The 8,786-nt window shown below is 39.1% G+C and overlaps 1 pseudogene; it reads left to right on the top strand.

Annotated features, from left to right (window-relative positions):
* Positions 1 to 1,267: 1,267 nt before the first annotated feature.
* LOC101579023 overlaps positions 1,268 to 8,786 on the top strand; it is a 10,627-nt pseudogene continuing 3,108 nt past the window's right edge.

Here is an 8,786-nt window from a genome sequence, read left to right as displayed (position 1 = left end):
GAGGAAAGCCACAGATGATTTTTCCATTGTCTTTTTCCTTTGCATCAGCCATGTTCTCTGATTAATCCTTACAATCCACAGCTCCTCTGAAGTCTCCCAAATGACCAAATGTTTCAAATCACCTTGCTGATTATCCACTCTTAATTTCCAGTGTAGATCTGACCAAAAGCCCTTAATAGAAATCATGCCACCACACCAGTAGTAGATTGAATTAAAAGTTTCTTAGCACTCAAGAACTATCTCTAAGCACAAGCAAAATGCACATCATTTTCCTTGCCAAAGTACAACATACAGCACCTTGGATACAGCAGCCCATGAAGTCCTTCTCAGTGAAGGCTTCCCGAGCCTCACTATAATTGGCAGAATTTCCGTCAATACTCTGATTTTCCAGGCTCTGACTAACATAGTTTACAGCAAGTGGGTTATGTCTTTGTATATTCTTCCAAAACCTTTCCAAGTTAATTCCTAAGGCTCTTAAGCTACATGGACAAGTAATGTCACAGCAATGATTCACTTGTGGTATCAAATTCTGTCTTGGTTACTTTTTCTCTCATTGCTGAGGCAAATGCCTGACAACCAAAAATAAGTGAGTAAAGGTTTATTTACTTCAGAGAGAGAGAGAGAGAGAGAGAGAGAGAGAGAGAGAGAGAGAGAGAGAGAGAGCTGTATCTGTCCTTTATGTTGTATGCAGAGTACCAGCCCTAGGGCGGATGTAACACTTATACTCTTAGCCCCAACATTTGACTTCCAGTCAATTCCAAACTCTAAATTGACCCGCCTCTGAAAAAAGACAACATGAGGCTTTAGAGAGACATCTGAACACAAATCATAAGTGTCTATGTTTATTGGGGGCAACTTACCTATAGTTCTCCTTGTTTGGCTGCTTCTCTGGTTTTGATATCAGGGTACTACTACGAGGAATGACTTTGGGGTGTAAAGCCCAACAATTTTAAGATCATAAATGAGGCTAAAAATTATTAAAGTGTCTTTCAGTAAGGGGGCCCACCTGCTAGTTTACGGCCCTAGAGCTTAAGCAATCCATGTTCCTAAAACAAAGAGGACATAAGAAAACCTTGGATGGGGTCCCATTACTTGGAAAACAACTAAAACAACTGAGTCAGCCAAGAAGTTGCCCTTGGCCCTCCCCTTGTTTGAATTCTTGCAGGAGACATACGTTCCCAAAACCCAAGGCCTCACTATTAGAAAGCCATAACAACAGAATGTCCTGGGTCACAATGCCTCGATTTCTTAAAAATGTTCCCGGAACATGACAACCACAAGGTTAGACCCCCTCAGCTACCCCCAGACTTACTCCATTTGGTCATCCGGTATTGTAACTCACCAATTATTGTAAAGGTCAACCTACACTAACCAATGCGATTTGCTTCTGTAACTTGCTTGCTCCCCCCCTCCCATTTTGTGGTTTTTGCCTTTAAAAAACTATGCCTGTTTCATTAGAGGTGCGCTCTGCTCCTGCGTGTGCAGACCGCCCTACGTATACATAGATAATAAAACTTTCCCTTTGTGATTTGCATGAGAGACTGACTCTTGGGGTCTTCCTTCGTGGCGACTCGACCCTTACAGGGAGGGTTTTTCTTTTGTTTGTCTTTAAATTTTAAGAAAGTGTTTCATCAGTGGTGGCCTTATGCTTTTTCTGAATTTCTTCTAAAATTTGATGGAGAATTCATCAGGACCTCAATTTTTCTTTGTTGGTATTTTTTTTTTTTTATTTAAGACAGGTCTACAGGGTCTCACTGTGTAGATCAGATTCATAGTGATCCTCCCATTTACAGCCTCTGAAGTGCTGGGATTACAGCACGTGCCACCACACCCAGTCTCAATTGCCATCTCAGCAAGCCCCAGGAGCATAGTAGCCAGCATGGCAAGTCCAGGGATCAAACTCCCCACCCCTCTATCTGCCTAAGCAGGCACTTTAATCTGCTGAGCTATTTGGCTGACCCTCTTGGTAACTTTTAATTACACATTTAATTTCATTTATTGATATATGTTATTTAGAATTTTTGTATCTGCTTGATTTTTGATTCAGTTTTGGCAGTTTATATATTTCTATGAATCTGTGAATTTCTTCTATGTTTTCTATCTTATTAGAGTACAAGTTCTCAAAGTAGTTATTGATGATCAGTTGGATTTCCATAGAATTCATTGTGATTTCATCCTTTTCATTCCTAATTGCATGAATTTGAGCCTTTTTAATAAGGTTGGCTAAATGTTTATCAATTTTATTCAATCTTTAAAAGAAGAAACTCACTGATCCATTGATTTGCTATATTGTTTTTTGCTCTCAGTAGCATTAATTCCTCATCTTATCTGTATAATTACCTCCCCTGCACAAGCTTTGGGTTTGATTTTTTTGGAGAAATTAGAACATTAGCTTGTTTATTTGAACTCATTCTGATTTTTTGATGAGTTCATTTCTATAAATTCTCTCTTAGGATTGCTTTCATTACATCCTGTAATTTCCAGAATGTATCAGCATTGTCATTTAATTGTAGATAGTGTTTAATTTCTTTTTAAATGTCATTTGTGATGCAATAGTTGTTCAAGAGGATGTTATTTAATTTTCAGAAAAAGAAGAGAGAGTGTTTATTCATATTAAAGTATCATGAAATTAAGGGAGTTGAATGAAGAGAAAAAGACAAATACGGCAAAACAAAAATAAAAGTAAGAAACCTATTCAAAGGAAAAAATTCAAACCAACCAACCATACAAAACAAAAAACGAACAACCATTCCCCCTCTGCCTGAAAAAAGGAAAACTAAAACAAAGAAAAAAGAAAAACCACAAAGATGACAAAGAAAGAAAATGATTAAAATTTCTCTGGCGTCCATAGTGCTGTGATAGGGTCCATGTCAGATCCTAGAAATACACTGGGTAGCCTAGCCAGCTTTACAGCAGGTGAGCTGTTTGAGAGTCTGATCTTGTCCTCTGCACGTGGAGGCTGGGACTGGGCTTCAGCTCACCATGCTGTTCTCCTTACTGAGTGTGTCTCTGTGCTGCTATCACAGTTTCTGTGACACCCTCATGCACAGTTATCTCCTTCTGGACCTTGGATAGCTTCCTCTGTTCCACATCACTAGCTCCTCTTACCTGCTGGTCACACAGGGTGGAGTGCTTGTCCTTCATTTGGACAAATCTGCTTGTGTGCTTGTGCCACTGTATTCAGGCCACTGCTTTTTTTGTGTTTAGAGCTAAGAGTTGCCTTTGGTGAGCACCTAAATGGAGTCTGGGTGGCCCAGTTCATACATCTCAGCAAAAATTTTCTTAGCCTGGTTCCCAACTGCCAGCAGTCCACTGGTACCAAATGGCTCTCTCATTCAACTGTGGCACTTTCCAGTGAAGTAAGCTGGGACTGTTCTGCTGCAGTTTGCTTCACCTCAATCTCTTTGAAGCCAAATGGTGGCCTGTCCCACTCACATCTGTTCTGCATGTCTGTGTCTCAAAGAACAGTGCCAGCACTCTCACTCACCAACTGCTGGCCTAGCTCAACCCCTCGGGCTACAGTGTCTCACTGCTGCTTATGTCTCTATTGTACAGCTTACTGAAGGCTACTCTTTGTCAAAGAAGTAGTGTATAAGTGAAATGATCACCATATCCTCAGATATCCATACATATTAATAAAGTTAGAAAGGAGAAAATTTGTAAGAATCATTATTCAAAACAATATTCATTCAGGTAACCCTCTTTAATTACGTTAAGTGCAATGCAATACATATTTATTTATACATATATATGTGTGTATATATGTGTGTGTTATATAGCGATAGTAACTGAAAAACTGATGGGCTGGTTGCTGTATTAAATTTTAAAAAATATATGACAAAGGCAGTCATCCTGACTTAAAGAAGTTAATACTAAAATATGATTCAAGGTCATCATAATCTAAGTACTTGCTTTATGGATAAGAAAACATTTCTGGGGCTGGGGAGATGGCTCAGTGGAATAAGCACTTCCTTGGCAAGCACAAGGGCCTGAGTTCAAACCCTGGTTCTGCAAAAAAAAAGAGAGAGAGAGAGAGAGAGAGAGAGAGAGAGAGAGAGAGAGAGAGAGAGAAGAAAAGTAGTTCTGAAAATGGTAAGAACAAGCTTGGATAGAGTGTAGTGTTTCAACATTTTTTTAAGGTGCAACAATAGAGGTGAAAGGTAAGATACATAAAAGCACAGCATAAGAGGAAATTGGCAAATACATTGGAACACAGTAAAAAATGAATCATAAAAATTATCTTAAAACCAAATAATGTATTATTAGGCCTTCATTTATATACACCTTAGCTTGAGTCCAGCTTTACACATTATTAGCTGTATGCTTCTGGGCATTTTGCTTGTCTTCTCTGTGTTTTAGTATCTACAGAGAGTTGTGAATATTCAATAAGATATTTCATGCAAAGCCCAGATCACACATTTGAACATGGTCATGAGCCAAACCCTTTATGTGCACTACTAAAAGCAAGTCACTCATAAGGATTCAGTATATCATAATTTAAATACTATCTTAAATCCATTTTGTTTCAAAGCATGCTTACTCATGTACTCAGTACGTAGAAGTGGTCTTCTTTCACAAGGAAATATATTTTTCTTCACATTTTTAAATGTATGGATCACACTCAGTAATTTTTTCACTTTTAGCAGAAATTAGAGTTAAAGTGAACATTTAGTTACATTTAAATTTTATAGTAGAAAATGGTGCACACTCACTGAAAAACTCTACCGTTAGCTGTCTGTTCAAGGGTTGTAAGGCTGGTGAGATAGCTCGGCAGAATAAGTGCCTGCTTTGGCAAGTGCAGGGACTAGGGTTTGATTCCCCCGTCCCACATGCCATGCCAGCCACACCCCTAGAGCACACTGAGCTGGCAAACAAGTCTGGGCACGGTGGCACATTCCTGTAATCCCAGTGCTGGGGAGGCTGAAAACAGGAGGATCACTACAAGTCTGAACTGTGCAGTGAGACCCTGTACCAAATAGATAAATGAAAACAAAAAAAGTTGTGGATTGCACCAAATGGGGGAGAGACATCTCAGGGAGCACCCCTACTGATTCACTGGACCATTGTACTTCACGTGTCAGACTATGTCTTGCCAGGTATAAGAAGAAAATGAAAAACAATTAGGTCAATCAACATTATGTTAGTTGAAAAATACACAGACAAGTCATTTTCATAGAGGGGGCTCTATAAATAATCCTGAGTGAATGGTAATGAATCTAAGAACAAATTCAGGCTCAATCTGACCCACACATTTCAGCTTCTGGAGTAAATTCTGCATCATACGCCTTAACTACTATTAAACTTTCAATAAGTAGTTATCATTCTTAGTGTTACACTGACAAATCTCTGAATGTATTGCAGGGGAAAAGTGTTATGTAAAACATCTTCAAGATGGCAACTTTGGATGTATTTTCAATTATGATTTATGATTTCACCCAGAGACTAAATTTATATGAGAAGATATTAGACACTGAAAGGCTACATACTGTACTGTTTACCTGATTGAGCTTTTCAGTGTTTCTGAATATATGGAGTATATCTGCAGAGAAGGCATGTGTACCACAAGGCTTCATGTTGTTAGTTATGTAAAAAATCTACAAATGAGGTTGAATGTTGCTAAGAATACACACAAATGCCATAAAGAAAATTCTGTTTTTCTCATGATCAATATTTTGAATGATTTGACCTCTGTGTTACTGATTTTCTTGACTATTGTTTCACTATTATGCATTTAGAAATTCTGAGGCAGATTTAAGGCAGGCCCTACACAGGCACCACTGATACCACCATGGGCACAGTAGAGCTGAGTGGAGTGTGGGCTCCTGTATGTGTCCTCAGCTGATTTCAGGATGTCCATGAAATCTGTGGGGATATCTTACACTCAGGAACAGAGAGATGCAGAAGAGAATTGTTCAGTCTTGTCTCTTGGAATTATGATGCTGCTATTTTTTAATAAGAAATCATTTTGTTTTCATTTAAAAAGTCAGAGTCCAGGGGAAATTCTACAAAGAAGTATAAGAAATGGGGGGGGGGGCATTGACATCTCATGGATTTGTGAGAAGAAGCCTGTTACTGACTCAGCACCTCTGCATGAGAATCATTGCTGGCTCAGTCAACTCTACTTCTTATTGATCTGGTAACAAAACTGGTCATGCCAGTGAAGAAGAAGCTTGCTGAGTTCAACAATCTCCTCTCCCTTATGAGTCCAACATATACTTGGTGCTTGTGCCAAAAATGTTGACTGACTGACTGAATGACAGAAATTTTTTTTGACCAACTTATTTTATGGCACCAACTACATATCTGTTATTTTCTTAATTAGACTCTAAGGATTCTAATGGCAAACATCTATGGATGTTTAATTCTTTTGCTTTCCCACAATTTCCTGGAATAAAGATGATATATTTAAAAGGTTCTCCAAGAACGTTGACTGGCAATTAGCTTAAATTACTGTGATAAAACCATTTTATTGGAGAGATGCTGAAGGTCTGTTTTTATGCATTCACAGTGTTTGGTTGTTTTAGATACCTAATGCTGGCACATTTTTAAGTTCAGCATTTTGTGAATGAATGACTAAAATTAGATCTAGAAATTACTGAAAATTATGAATCAAAATGGAAGCAATTTAAAACTGTTATGACATGGGCATTCTTTACCTCAAATGCCCATAAAACTCAACTATACATGATATATTTTGCTAGTTATTCAGTATTTTAATGTTTGATTAATTTTATTGGGAAACTCTTGGTCTACATGATGACAACATTCATAGTGAAGGATCTGTCCCTGTACATGAACTGTACTGATACTTCTCCCCCTTTCCTTCCACCTTTGTTCCCTTCTTTCCTCCCTAATTACAAAATCTTGTTTTCCATCTGTTCCCCTTTTTTCTTTTCCTTCTTTTCCCCCTCTTTTTCCCTTGTTCCCTTTCCCATTTGAAGTTTTTTCTACATCCTAGTATTTATCCTCCATTTTGGTCTTTATTTGTACACATGAAAACAATGCAATATTTGATATTGGACACATATGTGTCTAATTCATTTCCCTGAAAAGATCTCAAGGTGCATTGGTTTAGTCCAAAAATATATCAAGTTTATCTTCCTTTTTGGAAGAGTAATAGTCCATAAAAACACATTAAACACCACATTTTCTTTAGTCATTCATCTGATGATGGGTATCAATGTAAAGCATTATGTATACATGTCACATCCACTAATAACACATGAACAGGCAAAATTGGTAGCAGTACATTCTATGGCTGACTACATTCTAGAGAATCATTCATCCAATTCATGTTTTCATACCTGACTTACAGTTGTACTTCTGGAAACCACCTGTCTCAGTTACTCTTCTCTCACTGCTGGGACAAATACCTGACAGACCAAAATGAAGGAAGGAAAGGCTTATTTAGCTCACAGTTATTAGAAGTTTCAGTCCATATTCAGTTGGTTCCAAGGCAGTGTGGCACATGACAGAGAACAACCTTTCATGGTGGTGGCAAAGAGCAAGAGCAAAATAGACAAGTAATAGCAATGGTGGCTATAGAGAGGTCTGTCTCTCTTAAGTTGCATTCAGGATATCTTCCCCAGGCTGGGAGAAATACACCTATAATTCCAGAAGCATTACAACCCATAATCCCAACCTTGATCATGAATTAAACTCTAAAAGTCCCCACCCCATGACTATATGAGGCTTTGGACAACTAGACACAAACCATAACATTCTGACCCTGGACACCCAAAATCTCATGCATATCCCTTTGTGGAACAGGCATTTTAGTCCATCTCTAAGAGTTTCCAAGGTCCCAACAGTTTCAGCATTGCTGAAAAGTTCAAGTTTCAAGTTCCCTCCAAGAACTAAGGCAAACTCTAGGCTGTGAGCCCCCATACAAAAGAAATGTTAAACACTTCCAACTTTCAAAGGCACAAGATGAAAATTAACATTCCAAAAGTTGCAAATAACAGGGGAATGCAAAGCATTGGGACCAAGAGAAGTCCAAAATCCAGAAGGCAAAACATTAAGTCCTGTAGTTCCATATGGAACATCTGAAGAAATCTGTGGCAAATTGTGAGCTCCATTTGGCTCCATCCCTATGGCACTCTTGGTGGTAGCTCCCATGGCTTCTCTCAGGCTGGTTTTCTGAGGTTTCCACTGAATAGGCTTCTCACTCACAGCTTTACACACTATCCTCCCAGGGGCAAACTGCCTGACTTCCTAAACCTTCTTCTGAAATCTAGGTGGAAGCCTTCTTACCCTCAGAACTCCTGCATTCTGCAAGCACCTAAAACCAATGCCACATGGATAATGCCCGTGTCTGCTGCTAGATGGAGCAATAGCCAGGCTTCCTCCTCTCTTGGCTGTCAGGGTTGAGTACCTGAATTGCTGAGTATTCTGACCCTGATTCTGAAGAATAAATTCTCCATGTTGGTACCATTATGGAACCTGGTGAGGCCACTGTTGCCATTCTGGAACATGGGGCTCTGCAGCCTTCCACACAAGGCAATGTCCCTCCCCTTGCAATTCTGAGACTGGAAAGGGTAGAGATCTTCTGCTTCAGTGATGCACTCAGACTATCATTTCCATGCTCCTGTTCCTTCCCAGCAAAGGAGATCCTTTCTTTGTGTCCTGCGACTTTATTGGAGCTTCCTTTCTGGCCAAGCTCACAACACTTTAAAGCATCCTGCTGGGTTCTTTGCTTTGACTCTCAACATAAATCTGGCTAAAAGCCCACAACAATAGCCATGATATAGCCCCAATATTTGGCTACTCTGAAATTTCTTTTCTTT

This window comes from Octodon degus, unplaced genomic scaffold (assembly GCF_000260255.1).
Source record: "Octodon degus isolate 3935 unplaced genomic scaffold, OctDeg1.0 scaffold00264, whole genome shotgun sequence".
NCBI lineage: Eukaryota > Metazoa > Chordata > Mammalia > Rodentia > Octodontidae > Octodon > Octodon degus.
The sequence above is the reverse complement of the archived record's forward strand: the minus strand, read 5'-3'. Positions and strand labels throughout refer to the sequence as shown.